At 41.1% G+C, this 22,024-nt stretch overlaps 1 protein-coding gene across 5 annotated transcripts in view; it reads left to right on the plus strand.

Moving 5' to 3' along the window:
* The window catches only part of hivep2a (HIVEP zinc finger 2a), a 140,921-nt gene that overhangs the window by 81,829 nt on the left and 37,068 nt on the right, over positions 1-22,024 (plus strand). Inside the window, exon 1 of one of the 5 annotated variants that reach the window (XM_085134228.1) lies at positions 292-21,892. The exons of the other annotated variants lie outside the window; for them this stretch is intronic. The gene's annotated coding sequence lies outside the window, so the exon portion shown is untranslated. Of the gene's footprint in view, positions 1-291; positions 21,893-22,024 lie in introns of those variants that run through there. 5 annotated transcript variants of the gene reach the window in all.

A 22,024-nucleotide genomic window follows, 5' to 3' on the forward strand; every position in this document is an offset into this window, starting at 1 on the left:
AAGATGAAATGGTAAAAATAGCAACAGTAACAGACTAAACTCCAAACAATACAATGTTACAGATTTTAATATTAATTAGTCATTGTCAATTGTTGATTTGTCCTGTTCTCATTGTATGACGAATTATGATGGCTGTTTGGCAGCCGTTTGCATACTATGCATACTCTCTCTCTCTTCATATGTGTGTGTGTGTACAACAGTTTTATGTTAATGTACAATCCTTAATATGTTGTGTGTGTGTGTGTGTGTGGGGGGGGGGCGCTAGAGGGAGTGTTCGCCCAGGGCGCCAAACAGGCTAGGACCGCCACTGCCCACACTTACTTGTTTATCAGCATCTCAAAACTCATCCATGTGATTGTTCCAAAAATGAGCATATGAGTGTCTCATGATCCTTCAGCACTGTGGTTAAGATGGGGTAGAGTCTAGGCACTTGGTTAAATTTAGGGAAGGGTTTAAGTCCTAGTTAAACCAAGCCATGTTTACCGATCAGTCGCTGCAGGTTTGTGCTAATTTAAAAGTGAACTACTACTTCTGTTTGTTCCAGTAGCACACAGTTTCTTCTTCACATTTTGTATTTCATTTTTTAGAAAATATTTTTTAATGTGAATTGTAAATAAGAGTATATTTATACTATGTACTATATGAGTTGGAGGTGTTAAATTAAAGACAAATCTGAATAGAAATTTACAGAAAAATAATGCACCATCACCATGGTGGTTGTATCGTCCTGTGGGGAAGGAAGTTGATTTAAAAGGATATTTTGGGAACACTTTAGAAAATTTACTAGCACTTTTCATGATGGTCAGGACTAGTTTAGTTAGCCTGCACTAACATACTGGAGTGGAGGCGTGACCAAGATGGCTACTCTGTGTTGAGCTCTGCCTCTAAGGACTCTGAGCGAATGGAAACCTCTATCTTTGCAGGCAGGAACAGTAGCAGGAAGCAGGAATCTTTAATCAGTCTGAAGTTTCTGTTTCCTGGAAGCTGAAATTCACCTGACCTCTGCACATGATTCTCTCTCTGTGTCTTTGTTTCATCCGCTGTAAAGCCTTTTGTTCTTTCCGGCTTTATGCGATCTCTCTCCTACATTTCCTCTCCCTGCTTCTTGTCCTCCATCCAATTAACTCAACCCTCTGCTTCTCTTTCTGTCCCTCTGGATGTCTCTTTTTCTCATTCACTTGCTGAAAAAAAAAACACACCACAGCTGAAAGTGTCAGTGTGCTTCTATCAGGTGTGCTGTTTGGACAGTAAACATCCATCTGGTTTCCACAGAGACGGGATGTCAGCGCCCTTCATGCGGGATATTTTTACAACACTTGGGGATTTGTCTACAGTACAGCACTGTACACATACAGTATACTCACCCAGGCATGTATAATGCAGCCTTGTAGATCTAGAAAATCTGATAACTTTCTCACTGATGCTTTGAGGTCGATTTATATGATGTGACCAAAGGTATGTAGACGACCCAGTCAGCATAGCAGACTGCATGCCAAAGTTCTGTCTTGTTGTGTCTCGATGAAAGGAAAATCCCAGCAATGGAGTTTCAAGCTCAGGTAGAAAGTAATGATTAAGTGTATACAACACTAAAAGGAAGAGAGGCACATCCAAGCTAAAGCAGGCAGCTGCTACACCCTAAAAAGCCAGTACTGAAATATCTCAAACAGAGTGATGTTTAGAGCACTACTCTTCCTAATCAAACAATCACGTATTAAAAAACACCATCATCAATCATATGGTAGGAGTCATGTGATAGGGTCACAATGGTAAAATTTATGATCGGATTAAAATATTAATCCACATGCAAACATCTCGATATTTCTCCTGCATATTTGTTGAGCCGCTCCTTATTTCTTTGTATTTTGCTTCCAAGGAGCCAGACTTTGTTTTGTTGAGCAACAGTTCTCCAGTCCTGCTTTTTCACTCGTTTTCAGTCCAGTCCTTGTACCTTACCATTTCAAAGGAATGATTTTTTCTTTGTTTGTTTGTTAAGCCACTGACCTATGAATCATTCAACCATAGAAAAGACACCTACCTTGAGGGTTGATCCAGTGTTGTGTTTACACATAGCAGACAACTTTAAATGGTATGTTCACACTTTGTTACTAGCCGTCTGTTGCAAAAAACACTGAACTGAATGTTGAAAGAAAAATCAATGAAAAATCTTAATGATAACACAGTTTGACAGGCATAAAACAATATTTTTTAACAGTATCCGGACACAGGACCTGAGCCATGCATTTGGCTCTCCTGTTGATCCATCTACTGTTCACTGAAGCTTCATCAGGAAGTCTCAGTAGATGGTTGTCAGGAAGCCATTCATAAGGAAAGGAAGCAGGATGAAAAGGGTGAGGTACGCCAAGCTACAGAAGAACTCGACTGACAATCAGTGGTAACAGGTCTGATGATGTGATGAATGCAATTGAGATATTTTTGGTTAAAATATTTGTCAATATGTATAGAGGGGGTCAAGAGAGAGGTTCAACAGTGGGTTTCTACAATTGTCTGGAAAACATGGTTGCATTTCTGGCAGTGGTGTTGGGATATGGAAAGTATTTGATTGGCAACACCATTTTTTAGCCTTACAATGATGCCAGACACATTGCCAGTGCAGTAAAAGCATGCCTGAATAGACTACTATTATTATAGTATTATTAACTATTAATCATGGATTGGCCTCCCCAGAACTTGGACCTCAATATCACTGCGGCAGTGTGAGAAAAGGCAGCCAAAGAAAAGTTTTAAATGTCCATTTAAATGTTTAAATGTTAAAGAGTGGTCATACCAAATGCAAACACTCACACATACTTTTACAGAATCTTCTTTTGCCTTTTATGTGTATATTTTATATTGTCAGATGTCTCAATACATCACTGCACCTATTTAACATTTTCCAGAAAAATATAAAGAAATGGGGTTGGCTCAAGACTTTTACACATCACCGTATATCATACTATAGCGATAAGTTAAGGTGTCTTTTATGGAATAAAGTGACACCTAAAGTCAGGGACATGTTTTCATCCTATTGTGCAAAAACAATGTTGACTCTAAACTGGAAGTTCTCTTACAACACATTTTCCTTCTGGTGCGTCAGAGAGCAACATGTATAGGTTTCTGGCACAGCATCACCTACTTCCTACTTACAAGAGCATTCAGTCTGCAAAGGTTAAAACTCTGAACAATTTTATTATTTCAATTTTTGACCATTGTTGAGGTGCCTGAACACAATAGGAGTACAGTTTATTACCATTTTGTCAAATGTTTCCTGTGTCCACAATGTAGAGAATAAGATAATTCATCACATGTAGGGAACCCTTAAACAACCACCATGTGAAAAATATCAGGCAGACTTAAAAAAAAGAAGAGCGAGAATACAGAAAAGGTCATGCTGTAATGTCAGTGTTGACCTTCTTGGGAATTACAATGTCATGTTTAGGTGTCCGCATAGTTCTGGCCATTCTCTGTCTTACATGCTGAAAAGTGTGAGGGCAAGAAGGAAGAGAGATGCAAATCAGCAGCAAAAACTGCAGCAGCAAATGTAACAGGAAGAGTTTTACGTGCAGGTGTGGCGTGCACACAAACAACCTGATGTGTCTGCTTCTGGCCTGAAAATGCGGTAACATCTAGGAAGAATTTCATGCATTAATCAGTTGAAATTAGCCAACTCTTGTCCGTCTAGTTTGCTCACCGAGCCATCTGTGCTACTGAGGGTTTTTAATTCTGTAAGATGTTAGTCATACTGGTGAACAGACACACACACACTCAGACCACACACCTCCTACCTACCTGCTGCTCTGCGGATGTGAAGGGACAGAGATTAGCTCTCTGCGTGGGTGGACAGTCAGCACTAGTGTGTGTGTGTGTGTGTGTGTGTGTGTGTGTGTGTGTATACGTGCGCGTGCATGCAAGTAACGGGTGTTGGGGACAGTAGTCATTCAACCACCCGCCCCCATTGTGTCAAGAATAAACTGCAGTGTACTCACACACACCTACAGCATGCACAGCACATACATTTTGCTGCTTATAAATAACCAGCCAGGACAGGATAAGATGCTACAAACAGACTCAGAAATTGCCGGCAGCTATCATCCAAATGTTGGGATACATTCTGGCAGAGTCTGGGTTTTTCTACTCTGTCGGCCAATTTTGCAGCTAACCAACCATCATTTGGTCCTTCTGGAGTTGTATTCTTCGGTAAACATCAAGTTACTGGCAGAGGGGGGAATTGGCCACTTGAGAGACAGTGATGGCTGCTGCTTTCTTGGAATACCTATCATGTTTGAAGCAGTTTGTACTCCCTTTTTGTCGCACTTACGTCTTCACAAATCCATCCCGACAATTTCATACAGTGGAATTACGGATTTAAGCTGTAGATTTGTACCCCAACTCTGCCTTTTAATAGGTTTCCTTTTAACAGTAGTTTAAAAGTAGTTACATATGGAAACACAACAAGAAACGAAAAACTCACATCGAGCCCTGAAGCCATGAAGATTCTCTCACCTTTAAGGTGAAAAGAAAGCGTTGGGAGCGGAGAGAATTTCTCATGTTGATACCGGCCTCTGCTGTGTAAAAGATTTATTTTATGCCATGATGTCATTGTGACACATTACTGAAAGTGCTGGAAGCTCGTATCAGAAACACCAGCTATGATTCAGATGATGCTGAGCAGCTCTGGCAGTCAAACAAACACAGCTCGATATGTTCACGGTTCACTTCGCCTGAGTGTTTTTGGAGGATGCAGAGATCCTTGTGACAAACACCTGAACCGTGTAAATATATAATGTTGGACTGAAGATGCGGGTTTTGCTCCATACCCAACATTTTTTTGACAGAAGTAATGTGCCGTAGCTGCACGAGCAAAGGCCTCTGTAGTAGATGAGTATTTGTCATGTTTAGCGGAACCTATAACTATATTAAAGATCTACATCAGGCAGATGGGTTACATCCCCAAGATTATGGTTAGGCACAGAGGTGATGAGAGGTTAGGGTTATGGTAGACAGAAGGCTGAAGTGTAAATGCAAAAAGCAGTGCATGGCAGAGGAAGTTAGGGTTAGAAAACCAAGTGATTAAGATTGAGGATTAACCATTCAGATTACCACAAAGCAAAGTGGAAAAGCCATTTGAAGAACAAGGGAATGCATTTAAGTTTGTATAGCAAGTTAAATGGTCTAAATGTGCTTATACTGAAATGTTGAAACAACTGGTATCTTTGATGTTTAGCAGATTAGATCAGTTTTCTGAGTTTCAGCCATTGTCATTGGACACTCTCATCCAATGTGTTGATCAAGCCTAGAGATGTGTCCCCAAGCTAATATTGATATATTATTATCATTACTGTATTGCAATTAGAGCGGGTAGGTTAGTGTTACCTTCAAATCTGTGCCTGGAGCATATGGAGTTTTCACATTTTTGGGATACCCATAAAGGAATCTTATTGGCTACAGAAGATCTTTGGGGTCCAAATTTGAAAGGTGACATCCTCAACTTTCTGAAAGTATGTCTGTTATAGCATTCATCAAAAATTCAGCCTAACTCAAACCTTAGCCCTAAGTGGTTCACTGTTGACCTTGGTGGGTGGTAAAAGGTTCAAATGTGCTTGTTTTGTTGCTACAAAATGAACCTCCTGTAATTGGAGGTTGTTAAAATAATCTGTTGCTGGCAATCACTGGCAACTCACAAGTTTAGGAAATTAACCCCATTCTTTTAAAAATTACATTCTTCAGTAGATAGTCCAAAGATACTTTTGATGCCGCAGAGGCACTGAGATGAATGCATGAAAGGTTAAGATTTACAGTGAATGCCTGAGAAAAAAACTGTGATTATCAAAAAGCACTTACTCTAAGTCTAGGCTGCAATTCTGAGTAATACTAGTCTTCTTTTTGTAGAGTACAACAGTTCTTGCAGGACTGCATGTTCCTTCATTCAAGTACAAGGTGTTGTTTCCATAATATACATATTTTATTGCCCACCACAATGGGCAACTCCCAATGCCCAGAGCCAGAAAAGTAGTTGCGCTGGAATACTTTTTGTCTGCCTTCCTGACATAAATGAGGGTAACAAAAGCCCTGAGTGCATCCCGCTTGGTTTCTGAAGTGTGTGACTGAAAGTTTTGGTAATTATCTGCCCTACATAGTAGGAGTTCTATTATTGGTGATGTTGCAAGCTTTGGATTGCAGATTCTGATGTAACACAGTGAAAAATGGCCTCCAGGATGACACTTGGTTCCTGAGAGTAAAACTAACTCAGCATTATAGGTGCTGCTAAAACCTGCCTGCAGGCTTTTTTTAACGAGAGGAGAGGAGAGGAGAGGAGGGGGGTGAATGGAAAGGAAAAGAAGGCTGAAAGAGGAGAGAGATGCGTAAACAAGGCAGCAGAAAATCGAAGGAAGCGTTGAGTTGGGAGAGAAGAGGGGACTGAAAACAACAATGGGAGGAGAGTGGAGTGGGGAACAGGGATGCAGATGAAAGACACTTACATAAGTGTGAGCATCATGCCCATATGCGCAAACACACACCAGGAATAGTCTTGAGTCAAACATTTACAGAGTTGTTGTGGGCTGGAAGCTCCCACTCTGGAAGCAGCAGAGCATCGATGCATCTTTTCATTCAAAGACTCACGGATCTCTAAAGGCAAGTTACATAAAACACACCGACTTCTACAACGGCTGCCACTGTGCACGCTGCTAATTCAACATGAATGCATGAAGAAGGGCTCCTACAATAGCTGCTAGTGTGCGGAGGTTCTGCAGTTTGCGTCACAAACGTCTCTGCAGCCGCAGCTGCAGGCATCACGGCTAAATATACATCAACCAGGAAAGAGGAGCGATTGTTTTGGTATGGCTTCAGGTCAGCTCGGAGATGATTCAAGTATAAATGAAATTCCAGATCAAGGAGATCAGAGTGTTAGCTACTCTGACACGCTGCTCTGGTCTCCAATAGAGGTCTACAAGGGCGTGAAACTGTAACCTGTAAACAAAAACACTGACCCAAATCTGAAACTGGAATTTGAACTCAAAACCGTGAATTGAACCCATCCCTACTTGTACCTACGTTACCGAAGTGAGCCAAAAGTAAATTTGGTTAAACTGGAAAATAGGCTTAAAAATCCTATTAGACTACATCTCATGGAGAAGAACTTAGGCCAAGCTTTTGGTTAAAACAGGCTTTAGGATAGCTAATTGTTTGAATGATCCATCTCATTAAACATTTGAACTGTTTAGACTTTAAACAATTAGTCATTAATTTAAACTCTGATTGCATTTCTTCAGATACACTAGTGCTCTTGCTCTTTGGTTACTTGGGTTACATTTTCATTTCCTGCATCTCCTGCAGTAGCTTTGGTGGTTTGTAGTTTGTGTCTTCTTTGTGCATTCTGCGACTCTTAAACCTCGAAACATGCCACAAACTCACACATGATTCAGACCGATAGCGACTGTGCAGAAGTCTTATGTTTTTTGGGGTTTTTTGTACTGCTGCAACAGCAGGGTTAAGCATTGCTTCAGTGCTCCCATTTATTTGGGTATGGTGTCCTTTTATATAGAAAGTAAAGTATAGAATAAGTATAAAGTATAAAATGAAACCAAATTCCCCAAAAGTGGAGCAACATCCCGCTGAACGGGCTGTTAGTATAAATAACTGCATAGATGTATTACTTATTATAATAATAATGATATTCATCAAATAATTTCCTCCATTGCCCCAAATGGCACCAACACCACAGTCACTGTCAAGAGCTCCAGTTCACAGGGATTTAGCATAGCAGACAGCGAGCAGCCACAGCTTTCTGCGTAGTCAGTCAAAGTGGCCACATCTCTAGCCTTAAGCTGTAACAAGAACAGAGCTTTTTTTTTCTTAACATGTTTGATACGCCTTTTAACACGGGAGTGTTTCTGTGGCCGGTGTCAGCTACTTGAGGAACTGCAGTTTGGGGCACTTCAACATTGGGTTCCTTTTTCAGCCCCAGATGGAGCCTCCTGACTGAGTCAGACTTTTGTCACTTGATGACCATGCAGTTTTGTCTTTCAAGCAGAGGCGTTGGTTCAAAAGGAGTAAACACAATTTGCTGTATTTAAACATCAAAACAATAGAATCAAGTATCAAGCTAATGTGACATACCTATTTTAATGCTGCTTTGGCCAAGCTTGGACTCACCAAAATCTCACTTTCTGGACTTGTGGTTGTGCAAAAAGAGACGTGCCGTCATCCTCAACACCTTTTTGACTGTGGACTGTGCACTTAAAGCGTTTCTCCAGGAGGAGATTTAAAGTGGTTCAGACAAATCGGGTAGCATTGCCCATCTGACGGGTAACTCAGGGGCCAGATGACAACCCTGGATTTCCATCATGTTCAAGAAATATGGCAGTGCTTCCACCAACCTCCAACACGGTATAATTTCTCTGTGTAACTTTACGCTCCTTATTGGCTGTTGCCGGGTTACAGAAGAACCTTTAACAAACCATGAGAAGCTGTCCATCCCTGAAAAAATCTTAACTACCTCTTCCTCTGTCCATCTCGCTTCCTAGTGCATTTTGCAAACTGTTGTGGAAAATGTAATGAAGCTACACACATGCATGCACACGTGCACGCACATACACACATGCATGTGGCTAACTCAGTAATAGTTTCAAGGCTGGCCCAGCAGCCCTGTGGAAAATATGACTGCCTTCTCTTTTCCACTGGCAATTTACACCAACAGGACGCCTGTTTTTCCCCATCTCACCTCTTCACCCCCTCCCCTCTGTCTCTTTTGCCCCCCCCCCCCCCCCCCCCTCCTCCATCTTTTTCGCCATCTCTCTTTTTTGCTTTCTCTGTTAAATGGAAACATGTTGGTCAAACAGCCACAGCTGTGGAAGAACCGCTGTGTCGGAAAATAAAACTCTGTAGGTACAGTGCATATACTGTATGTTTGAGCGTGAGCCAGGAGCCTGAACATGGAACACGGAATTCTTTAACAGCCTGAATTGGTGCTGTGTCACATTATCTTTCCCATGTTAACCACAGTGTGTGTGTGTGTGTGTGTGTGTGTGTGTGTGTGTGTGTGTGTGTAAGTGTGTGTAAACTCTTGTTACCTCTTCAGAATCACTGTGGGTCAGTAATTGTACACTGCCAGTATATTGAGCAGCATGAGAACAGAATAAATAAAGAAAAATACTAAACTGAAGAGCTGACAAAATTTAATCATTGCTTAGTAGCTGTTCAGGATCTTTTGATTTTATCACACAACCTAGCCTAACAGACGAAGTTTGCCAAGTTGTCATGAGTACTTCTCATGTAGCTCTGCAGATTCTTGATCCGCTAACGAACTTAATACATCTGATACCTCCAGGACAGTTACTAAATAGGCCATGTGGTTTTGGCTCCCACTGTTTCCAAATTCGAAATGAACATTATTTAACAGAGAAAGTTCCGCCCAAGAAAAAGCCTCCAGGCCTGAAAAATGAAGCGAATTCAAGAAAGAAGTTTCTTGAGGTTGGCTCCAAAAGCAAGTCAGTCCCCATAGACCCCAATGTTAAAATGTTCTGCTTTACAGCAGCAATTAACAGTTTACACCCTGGCATCCAGATATGCAGTTTTGGTCCCAATAGCTAATTTCCCCCTTCCGTTATAACTGAACATGCTAAACTGCATGTAAGGCCCCTTTTTAAATTTCATTAGGGCTCAAAGTTTGGCAGGATTAACTGATTTGACTGACACACGCTCATATCGCAAGTCACAAAACTGGATCAGTCAGCCGTGTTTGTGGTGGTGCTGTTTTTTTTGGAACATCTTTTATATACAGTCTGTTTCGACTAAAATTTATGATTTTAACAGATGGGTTCAGCATTTCGGGGAAAAAATATGGAAAACCAAAATTGCCAATTACCAAACCCCAGTCTTCGCAATGACACACATTTTCATAGCTCCCACTGTGTAAACAGTCATCTTGCAAATCAGTGTTTAATTCTAAACAAGAAGCCTGTCCTCACATGTTTATTAATGCACTTTAATAAAGTCTGATCGGTGATGCTTTCAGGCTTCTTCTCCCTTTAGGGGTCACCAAAACAAATCATCTGCCTCCATCTCACTCTATTCCTTGCATTATTCCCTATATGTTCTTCTTCACCGCATCCACTAATCTTCTCTGTGGTCTTTCTCTTTTCCTCCTGCGTTGTAGCTCTGTATTCAACACCTTTTGTCCACAATTCCTCCTATCCACATGTCCAAACCATTTCGCCTCGCCTCTCTACCTTTGTCACACACTGCTCAATCTGAGCTGTCCCTCTGATGTACTCATTTCTAATTTTGTCCGTCCTCGTCACTTCCAATAAAAATCTTAACATCTTCAGCTCTGCCACCTCCCGCTCCACCTCCTGTCTTTCTGTTAGTGTTCGCCATGTTTTTGAGCATGCTTTCTTAATCAAACCCAACACTTCCTTAAGGGTTTCACAATTAAAGCTTCCCAGCGAAGGGTGGGGAGTATCCCCAGTAAGCAGCCAGAAACATTTTAATTTGAAACAGATGGTGGATGTTAAGAGCAAACAGAGGTAACGGCAAACAAATGGGACTAAATTAGAAAACAATTTGAGAAGTCAAGTAGATCGGCCTTTGGTTATACAGTAGTAAGAAAATGAAATTTGTGAGAGAAAAGCCAAACTTGATGTCATTTGATTTGACACTGAAGGTTCTTTTCCAGGACTAATATGGTCGTGGTCTCCCTGTGCATGTCTTTCAAAGCTGAAACCACATACACACATGTGGACATTGGACAGCACTGAAGCAGACCAGAGAGTGACCTCACTGCTCAGGACTTTCAGACTGAAAACATATAATTTCGTGTGTACATATACAACACCATAAAGCAATCATTGATTCACATGTTTCACACTGGCAGGCTCACACACCGTTTTCACATGCATTTACTCCACCAGCGAGCCTGGAAGAAGAATCCGCGTGTAGGAAAACATACAAATACCCTCGTATTGTTTTCCCCTTGGACTTTATGAGCTTGCGAAGCTTTCTTTTCATTTGAGCGCCAGAAATATTTTCTTTAAAAAAACATATTTCCTTCTTCATCATTTAGTTTTTGTGTATTTTCTTAAATTTGTAAATTAAACAGCATTTCTATGCTGCACTGGCTTTTTAGCTGTTCCTTAACAATTCGATAAAGACAGTTAAGCACGCTAGAGAAAAGGACAATGACATTCAGCATACTGTTCGGCCAGCTGGAAGCAGGGATCAGATGCTCAGGGGACCCCAACCGCTCCGCCTATCATGTCGCCCAAATTTTGTGTTTCTCATGTCTGTTTTTTAAACCCATTTGTTGGTTGAGTTTAGATTCATGAGTCATTCAGCATTTCTACACTGCTGGTACTGTAGACTTGTTACTTAAAGAAGCATAAAGCAAAGTAAGAAAATACTGCATTATGAGTAAATGTCTTGCATTCTTCAGTCTTACCGGTATCAAGACTAAAGAGTAAAGCACGCAGATTCAGCCTTGATGCATCATTATGTGCATCAAGGCCGTAATGATGCATCAATTATGTCAGCAGCGTTTTACCGATGTTACAGGTTGATGTTTTTCTCACTTAATGAGAAAGAAAAGTTGTCAGAGGATTTGTCCTAATTTCTGACATAAATAATAATAATGATGAGAAAAATCCTCTGTAATATTCTTAGAGATCATGTGGGTACAGAAAAAATGATGCATCATTTTGTTCATTCCAGTCCTCATATATCTATATCTAGCATTAGAAGATAAAGTTAGATTTCTTCTCCGTCACAGATTAGTGATAAGTTTGGAGTATTTTCCGTTGTGTAACAGAAGCTTTTATAACTGTAATTCAGCAGCAGCAAAACTATAACCTTGGCACACCAAAAACTTCCTCCTCCCACACACACACACACACACACACACACACACACACACCCTCATCCTGTCTCTGCAAACCTGCCTGTGCTGCCACCTCCCACACATTTACTCTATTCTGGGCCCACACACACACTTGTACACACAGACACACACATATTTTCAGATTTTTTTTCTGAGAGAAATATTCAGTAGCATAATGACTTCCTACCTGCTGTAAATCACTGTCTACAAGCCGCCTGCTCAAGTGTGTGTGTGCATGTGCATGCATGCGTGTTTGTTGTGCATCACAGTTCAAATTGAGTTCATTTGATTCATCTCTCTCACACTCTTTTAGATTTAATTTCAGTCATTTCTGGAGAGCCTCTTCTCTCTGTTTTTCGCTTTCAAATCCAGCAGTGCATCTGCCGGCCTGATGATTGACAGCACTAAATTAAAACCAAACACGGCTGCCTCAACATGAACGGTGGGCAACATGAATGCTTGGCTGACAAAACAATGATGATAGTTTTGCACTCTGGAGATAAAATAATCAGTTTTCGGTGCTATTATTTTTGTGTCAGAAATGAATCTATGTCTTCATCTGCCTCTGTGGCCAATCATAATACCCCATTCTTAGTCATTTCAAGTCAGTCTTAACCCTAAAAATCTACTTTGTAATGCTAAGTCTCGGTGGAAGTGCGAATTCAGACCAGGAAATGACAAAGGAAATTATGTTTTGTATCACTTTACATGAAATTACACAGAAACCTTGTTGGTACAGTGACTGTGTTCGTTGATGAGGTGACATGATTGGACAACAGTGAACATGAACAAGTGTTTATCATGCCAATTCTTTATTATAAAATTGCAGCATTTTTTCACCTGTCAAAGCTCCCAAATGTGTTGTATCTGTTGTAATTTGCTGTATGGATGAAGCAACTTGAATGATTTTACGAAAATTTAAGTATCTGCCAAGTTTTTGGTATTTAAACACAGCCAGTCCACACTGAAAAGTAAGGTCAGTGCAGAAGCCCCTTAATTCAATTTATTTATACAGTGCCAAATAACTACAACAGTTGCCTCAAGGCACTTTATATTATTGTAGACCTTACAATAATGCATACAGAGAAAAACCCAACAATCATATGACCCCTTATGAGCAAGCACTTTGGCGACAGTGGGAAGTAAAAAAACACTTTTAACAGGAAGAAACCTCCATCAAAACCAAGCTCAGGGAGGGGCGACCATCTCCCCTGACCAGTTGGGGGGAGAGAAGGAAGATAGGACAAAAGACATGCTCTTAAATCTTCAATGACCAGCAGGGGGTGACGGCTAAGGTTTCAAAAAGAAGACTGTGACGTCGGACCCTAACACACGCACACACACCGTGGGTATAGTGACACACACTTATTATATTATAGCGGTGGTTTCGGCTTTAGCGTATGGGACACAGACACTCCCGCTCAGTAGTCACTCTGCTTCCTTCCTCGACTGTCACTGAAACATAAGAAGAGTCACAATCAGTCACTCGTCCCAAACACCTGTTCAGCCCCGCCTCTGCGCTGCCCCGGGAGCTCACCGTGCCACCCCTCCTCTGCAGCGTGCCAGAGACCACACCCGCGCCACAAATGACTTACTATGCAGAAGTCTTTTGGAAAATGACCTTTCAGCTCTCTCGAGTTTTTTCAAATACATTTATGGCCCCAGTTGTTAATTTTTGGTTCATTTAATTGGTCTCCATCTAGAGTCAAAGGGGTCAGCGCTACGGCTTCCTTGTGATTGTCACTACCATAGTGATCTGTAAATCACAGTATAGCCACAACCTAATTCATTTCACTCAAAATGTAACTATAATTTAAATGAACATCATGAAACCAGGGACTGGGGTCATGGGCATTTTCTCATAGGCCTTTATGGTGTCTGACTTTTCAAACAAATGCTGTCCATTAGAAGAATTGCAGGTTTATGTGGTGTATATCTTTCGTATACAGTTTATATATCTGCGGTTGATCTTATAAACTGAATCTCATTGCTGTTTATAACTTTTCTCGCGCTCAATGCGCTTGTACATTTTTATTTGCGACGATGTAAATGCTTGTTTTTTTATTGCTTCTTTTATTATTCCATCTGCCTTCTTTTAAAGAATGAGGACCTGCTTTTGGCAGCTTATTGCCCACATTTTGGCGTCAGTCCCTCTGAATCGAACAGCGAGGGCTTCTTTTTCGAGTTACCTTCTTGTGGTGCCACTCAACGTTCTCAAAAGAAGAAATGTTTTGTTAAAGAGGCAGGAAGGTTGAATTTTGCACCCACAAGAGCAGAAAATAGACCAGAATTCGGTGCAGCTGCAGTAAAAGACAGGACGGGTTATGAAAAAGTCTGAGTGTATTTTACCTGGAAAAGCTCTCTGACCACCTACACGTATAACCCAGAGGTGACAGCACCAGCTCAGGCACTCTCTTTTGAGGCTGTCAAAGCTCTTTGGGAAATGTAGAAAGTGAAAAACAGAAATAGAAGTCAAGGAGACATTTTGAAGGGTAGTTGGGATGGAGAAAGTGTTACAGTTCCCTTCCTAAGACCTAGATTTTTCTGTCAGTAGGTAGAGCTGCATGTGTTCCTCTTCTGCTAAACTTCATTTCACTTATTTCATGCTGAGAACATCCTGGTGAAACCACAGACTCCTGCTGTTGGACTTCACTGGACCAGCTTGAGCTCAAAAGCCCTGCTCAAGGGCACAGTAAGTGTGTAGAAGGAAGGTGATGTTTCTAATTTCCATTAAGACGTAAGCCTTGTGCAAACATCATAATTCACACATGGCGTTTTAATTTTCAACACGGAGTTGTGTAAAACTTTTACCTGGCCTAATGTAAGAAAGCAGGTATTGTAATATAACTGCTGAGAAAGTGAATTTTTTATTTATAAAACTTTTGGCAGGGGGTGAAATTGGCCACAGATTTTATTTGGCCTGGCACAGAGAAGTCTTAAAGTGCTTTAAATTTAACTTTGCAGCAACCTGCAGTCAGCCCGCTGCTGTGGTTCACACATACGCCACTTTTGTTTTCACCCAGAAATATAAAAGGATGTTTTCTCTCAGACATAACTCCCTTTCTTCACATTTTGTCCAGATTATACTAATCTTTATGGACTGCACTGCTGTCTTCAATTCTAAAAAATTGATTTAAAATTTAATTTCACTTTTTTTTTTTTTACTCATAATTAGCATCAAACTGTGCTTTCTTGGAAATGTATTTGCAAAAGGAAATATTGTGGGGGGCATTTTTTAGGGTGATATACATTTAGGGAACAAAAAACCCTAAAAGTCCAAAAGAGAGATTTGGAATCGGGTGACAGGTGAGAGTTGTGGGTGATTACACCAATCTGACCTGGGCACTGTGGTCATTGGGGTGGATGGATGGGTCAGCAGGCGTTCGTTTCCTGTTTCTGCCTGGTTCAATTATCACTTGATGACTATGACACAATGACAGTGATGACTTTTCCTGAATCCAACCACATTATCTCTGAATCTAATTCCAAGAAGAGGCATATTACAGCTCACTGTGCTTGGCGAAGGTAGTGCCCTGTGTTGTCATTCATGCTTGAAGTGTGTCTTTTTTCTCTTCCAATGAGAATGATAGTCTTAGGATACTGGGCTAGGATTAGATAGGCACACTGCACAAATCATATTCATTCAGCTTACTTTAGAATGGATTTAAGTAGTAGTAGATGTTGTGGATATTTCAGCCCTTATTGGCACAATTTACATCTACAGATGGTTGAAGGGCAGATGAAACACCTAGTTATTATGCCAGTAAATGAACCAGCTCCTGGTGCACTCTAACAGTACACACACACACACACACACACACACACACAGGCATGGATGTACACACACTCTCTCAGCAGTCCAACTTATTGTTCCAGTAACTTCTGTGTCCCTCCAGGTAAAACAAAGGTAGAGTTTTATTGGAGGTGTGTGTGGTTTCAGTCCAGTTGGGGCCAAACAGAGCAGAGCCAAAAAACAAACACACTGCCAGCTGCCCTCAACCGGCCCTTCTCCCTCCACCCCCACCCCTCTCTCTCTCTCTTTGGCTGTATAAAGTTGTTAATCACTGAATGGAAACCATTAGTAACATGTTTAAATAATTTACTTAGCCTCTGACCACCCAAAGCACCAGAACACTTCGGCTGCTGCTCAGAAACTCGAACCCAGGCTTTGTTTGTGATCAGTCCATGCATGCATCTATTTGGTATACATATAACTCTGTGTGTGTGTGTGTGTGTGTGTGTGTGTGTGTGTGTGTGTGTGTGTGTGTGTGTGTGTTAGTAGAGTAAAGGCATCTGACACCAGCTTGCATGACCCTCTTCCTCACCAGCTACGTTCCATTTGTAAACATACCATTACCTCACCTGAATTGTCTCTGCTGTGGCCTAGTTCCCCAGTTTCTATGCTTGTTACCTTTCTGTAGTGTTTATTTCCTCACCTCTGTCCTGTTGCACTCTCCTTGATTACTCTTGTGAGCCCTAAATCTTTCAATTTAAACCTTAACCTTAAATACCTTCTCTATCCCCCTTTTTTGGCTTTTCATTCTGTGCTCTTTTACTGATGTTTTGCCTTGTCTCCTTTCCTTAGATTTGTTTCCTCACCTTTGTTCTACTTTAGACTCCTCATTTAGTCTTCTTCACTCTTAGTCTTTAACTTCACCTGAGTGCTTGTCGTTTTTGTTTCCTCACCTCTCCTTCATCTTTATTCCCGTCAGCGAGTCCTTAGTCTTTCCACTTTGTCCCATTCCCATTGCATCCTTGTTCTTTTTCTCCTTTCCACATCTCAGCAAGGTCTCGGTTTTCTTGACAAGTGCTTTCCCCCCCTCCTTGATGTCCTTGAGCTTTGTCCTCACTCTTTGTGTAACCTTCCTATAATTTGTGCCCTTTCTCCTGCTCTTTTGGTCTTTTTTCCTCTTCTCAAACAGTTTTTCTCTCCTAAACTCTCTTCGTTTACTCTCTACATTATGTGCTTTTTCCGTCCATCTGTATTCTTGGGTGCGTGTTCCCTTTTCTTTGTCCTCTTTCTGTTCATTGTGTATTCTTCCCAAAATCCCCCACCTGCCTTTTACATCCTTGTTCCTTCTCTCTCTACCTCTACCTTGGATCCCTTATGATTGTTCACGTCTTTATCTTTTTTTTTCTTTATAAATTCCCCTTTCTTTTCTTAACGAGCATTAATTGTTCCATCTTTTGTGTTCCTGTTCTCTCTCCTGTAAGTTAATACCCATAAGTATCCATTCTCCAACTGGATCCCTACTTTCTTATTTCCTTATGTATTATTGTTCCCTTATCTGAGTCATCAGTGGCTTTGTTCCTTCTTTATCCTATAATCCATACCTGTTTCCTCATTTGTGTCCTGTATGATTGTTCCCTTTCTGTTTCCTTGCACCCTCCCTGCATCTTTGTCATGTGTTCTCCCTATCCTTTTAGTCTTAATCATAGAGTATCAAATATGGAACGGGGATCTAATTTGTATTCTGCTCGTCTTTTTTACAAATATATTATGCAATGAGTGACAGACAGGGCAAGACAAACGCTCGCAAATATGCTTTCTCTCTGTTTTTTTGTCACAGGAATTCCAACGATTTGAGTTGGTATGCAGCACCCTAGCGGGCCAATTTAAGAATAACTAGCCACACGTACACGCGCGCAAACACACAGACACACACGCACAGAGCTCTGTCCTCAACTGTTTCTTTCACTGAAAGTAAATGAGAGGCTTATCTACTGCATATCTGAACAAGACACTGTAGGAGAGGGATTACTGGTGAGCGTGCGTGTGGGTGTGTTAGTGATGCATGCATACTCTCATAATGATTCAAGGAGGGAAGGGATTTGTACAAATGTTGATCTATTATCTTGTCGTTTTGGCAACATTATTCCCAACTGTCTTCCCAATAAGTCGGATGAAATCGAGTGAAAGAGAAAGGGAGAGAGAGAGAGTGCCTTCAGCCCTCAGGATTGAACAGCCTCCCACACACTTCACAGAGCAGCACACACACACACACACACACACAGCCTTTTGTTCTTACTGCATGGTTAATGCCCACACAGTGTTCATACCTCCAGGGTTTGGGCATATGTGCGTATGAGTCTACTTGTACATACCTGCAAGCACATGAATTCTCTTGAATCTCTTGTTGCTTAATTTATATCAACATGTTTATTTAATTAGTTTCCATCGAACTTCTATTTTGTAAAGCAGTCTGTCAAGAGGTCTGAGGGCATTCCTGTACAAGGAAACTGGGATATTGAGAAGTAGTTGCAATATCCTTTTGAATTCCTCAGTTTTAAAAGACAGGTGTGTTGGAAAGATCCCAGCAGGACAAAGCTAGAGGATGGATTCAACAAACTGCTGAAAAACTGCCAGGTTTCATGTCCAGGGTAAAACTGCCAGTTCAAACAAGGTCTGGGTGAAGGCAACGGTGAGAGGAGTTTCACTTTCAGCTCCTCATACACTCTATAGACTGCTTGTCATCACTTTTAAACACACTGAGTACCTTTAGGTCTAATTCTTCAGGACGCATAGCTGACACTGAGAAAGGAGACTAATCTAATTCCAGAACCACAAGCTAACCAGGTACCTTAAATCAAGAAGAGCAAAAGTAAGAAGCAAAGTGAGACAAGGACAAACTGAACACGGACCATGATTTGAAATTGACTCTAGCCAACAACACCCCCTCATACCTCCTAATAATGACCTTCCCCCTTCATGTTTCCATGTTGCTCTTTGAAATTGTCTCTGAGGATCCAACTATGTTATTTTAGCTGGATGCACTTATTCATGGCATTGTACAGCGTTATGCCATTTGACGCAGTTCACTTAATCCTTATTTATTCCTTATACCGGGCTTGGGTGCAGCCCTTCAGCTCATCCACTAACATGTTAGCTCCTCTCCTTTTACTATAGCTTCTGATTGGCTGCATTTCACAAACAAAAGATTTGAACAACAGGTGGGTTGTATAGATCTTATATAACACAAGCAAAAATATAACAGGTTTCATCAATACATGTGTTAACCTTCATAAAGATATTTTAAAGCTCCAAATTCTTTATTATTGAGAAAACACCTGAACACGTTTTCAGTAAATTTGTGGAGGTTTCTGCATTCATACAAACAGCACATGTAGTGTGCTTAAAACTGTCTTTAAATGTTGTGTTTAATGTTGTGTGAAATGTGTTTTGGTTGGACGATTGAGGGCACATTATCATGCTTACTGAAAAGAGGACCATTCAGTTTGCCTACACACAAACGTAAAAACTTAGATCGAGTGTGTTGTTCCAAGTAAAGCATGCCGTGGGTATAAAACACTGCCTAGATCTATTTCCATGTCTATGAAAGCAGAGCTGATCTCTGCTCCTTTATGTTAAGTAACTGTGTTTATTTGGGGCATTTTGATAGATCACTTTTTACAAGTGTTTGAGTGTGTATCACTTCTACTATTTTTACCTCTGAGTGTAGCCTCTGAATGTACTTAGTTTTGACCTACCTACAACTTGGGTGTCTCGTCATGCCCTTTGCCAGCCCACACACACACACGCGCGCGCGCACAACTGGCACGTATACTTCCCACGCTCATACACACACAAACAGCGCCAGTAGCTATGTCTCTCCTACGCACAGGAACTGGGGCAGGTTGTGTCGGTGAATGTATGAATAAAGCTTTATGTAAGCCATTCACTACAGGCTCCCACTCACACAGCAGATTGTGACCATTCAAAACTTTCATTACAAAACCAGTCACCTTGCATAAGGTTGAAGGGAAGTTAAGCCAAGTTAACCATGTAAGCTGAAAGGTCAGTTTCACCGCTGGTTTATTTGTGGGGTGTGAGTTGAATTCTGATGGATGTTGACGTGTGTGTGATAGCAGCTAGTACAGCTGCAACTGGCAGGTTCATCCATATGAGACCTCCAAATGGCAACAAGAGGTACAGTAGAAGTCAAGTGATTTTTTTCTTTTTTTTTTATTAGAGATGATTTTTAAGGAAGCCATATGTGGTTATTTAGGATAGGATTGTGAAACATTCACTGAGTCGAAGTCATCTTGGGTGCTTTTAAAAGATCTCTTCAAAAAGCCACACCAAGTAGTAGAAATTGTGTAAAGGTATATTGCTAGGTCAAAAGAATAATAAAGGACATATGGTTCCCAATGGGCTTAAGAGGGAACACAGAATCCCTTCAGTCAAAAATGGTCTATCTCCAATATTTAATGATGGTGCAGCTCTGTTCTGTGACCTCCGTGCCCTTCCTTGCTCATACGTGGAAAGCCTAAGGCAGGAAACACCTCTGATAATTACAAACCACATATTTGCATATGAATGTTAAAGAATCTGTAGACAAGGGCAACTTGTTGTTGAAAAGCTGTCTCAAAATCACCAGATATGGTCTGAGGGTGAAATTACCTCGTATTGCTCTTGAAAATGTATGTGCATTTATAAAACATGACCGCAGGATGGAACAGGAAGTCTCAAGCCAATCCAGCTCCTACAAACTATAAAATAATAAAAGCTGGTCCAGGAATTTCTTGTCATGTCAGCTTTTATGAATGTTTAAGTAATCAAAGGTTTTCTGGTTACTTTGAACAAGATCTCGGACCATTATCCTCATGTGTAGAGTTATATTCTGTATATTCAGTGACCAAGCTGTTTTGACAGCTAAATCAAACTTTTAATCTCAACTCACTCTGGACTCGTGTTTAACCCAGAACTGACGTTAATCCACTTTCCTCTTTGGCACATCCTCTGCTGCTGTGCACACTGGCACATCCGATGTTTGCTACAGGCGTCAAAGGACACATGAGCCATGACTCATTGATACTGGAGTGTTTCAACATAGGGGAATTATGCCATGCACATTACTGGATTCACACTGTGAAAGGTCTTAAAAAAAAGCTGTGCCTTGCCTTGACTATTATTAGTACCATACTTCCCCTGTAGTAATCACTAAGATTGTCTGCCTTTGGCTGCATTTGTGTCAGCTGACCATAATGCTAACCAGTCAGCATCACCGGATTATAATGCTAGCTAAACTCAATTGAATCCCCATTGTTGCCCAACTGGAGTTTTCTTCCACATTCTTTCACTCTTAACACCATGGAAAACACAAAGATATGACCCAAGGTTGAGATAATGCTTCTGGTATTTGTTTGTCTGTCTTTCTGAGTGGGCGTAGGGGTTTGGGGAGTACATGTGAAAAACACAAGTTAGCTTAAATTTAACGTTCTTGCTGCTAAGAATAAAACATGTTTTCCTCCGGTGCTATTTATAGGTCTCACATTGGGCCCCCAGACACAAACGTCACTGAGCCCTGCTTACCAGCACTGAGGCCACAGTGTGTGTGTGTGTGTGTGTGTGTGTGTGTGTGTGTGTGTGTGTGTTTCTGTCGCAATCAGAGTGTGAGGGAGGTTGTTTAAACTCTGAGATGAGGAAATACAAAGCAAAAATGCAACTTCAGCATGCATGTTTATGTGTGCTCTGTGGCTCTGTGCCCCTTCTGCTGTCAGGTGTTGGTGTGGTTAAGAAACGTTAAACAACGGAAACACACACATATACACTGTCTACTGCAGTTTTGCAGTGCAGTTACAGTGCCTGCAAGCACTCTGTCTACATCTGTGTGTGTCTTCTTTTGTTTCTGCGTATCTGTGAGCATTCTCATGATTGCTTTTCAACCAAGTGCATACCAAGTTAGATGTAACCCAGAGAGGAAGAAAAGGTGCTAGTGCTGATTGCTGCTCTTCGACTTGGCCTTTTTGGACGCCTACACATATTATGACACTCCGACGTCACTTCCACAGCGCTATTTATAAGCCTTTGTGTCTCTTTAGGAACAGTGTGGGTTTGCTTTTCATCGGTGACTCACTGAGTGGAAGGAGGAGGGAGGGCGGGAGGGAGGAGAAAGGAGTGAAAAAAGGCAACAAGCACAGATGGAATCCAGTGTGAAGAAACTAACTGAGCAATCAATGACATTTATATTCGCACATCAGGCATGTACTTGACAACTTAGTGAGTCGTCTCTGCACAACAAAGTATGTGGTAGCGTGCTGAATTTAGCAGCAAAAAATGTCACATCAACACCAATCTGACTTATGTTATAAGGGTGATGTCAGACTAAAGGTTATTTACCATCTGTGTATCTGATTACTGTATTGTTGGATGAT

The sequence above is a fragment of the Neolamprologus multifasciatus genome, chromosome 15 (genome assembly GCF_963576455.1).
Source record: "Neolamprologus multifasciatus chromosome 15, fNeoMul1.2, whole genome shotgun sequence".
NCBI lineage: Eukaryota > Metazoa > Chordata > Actinopteri > Cichliformes > Cichlidae > Neolamprologus > Neolamprologus multifasciatus.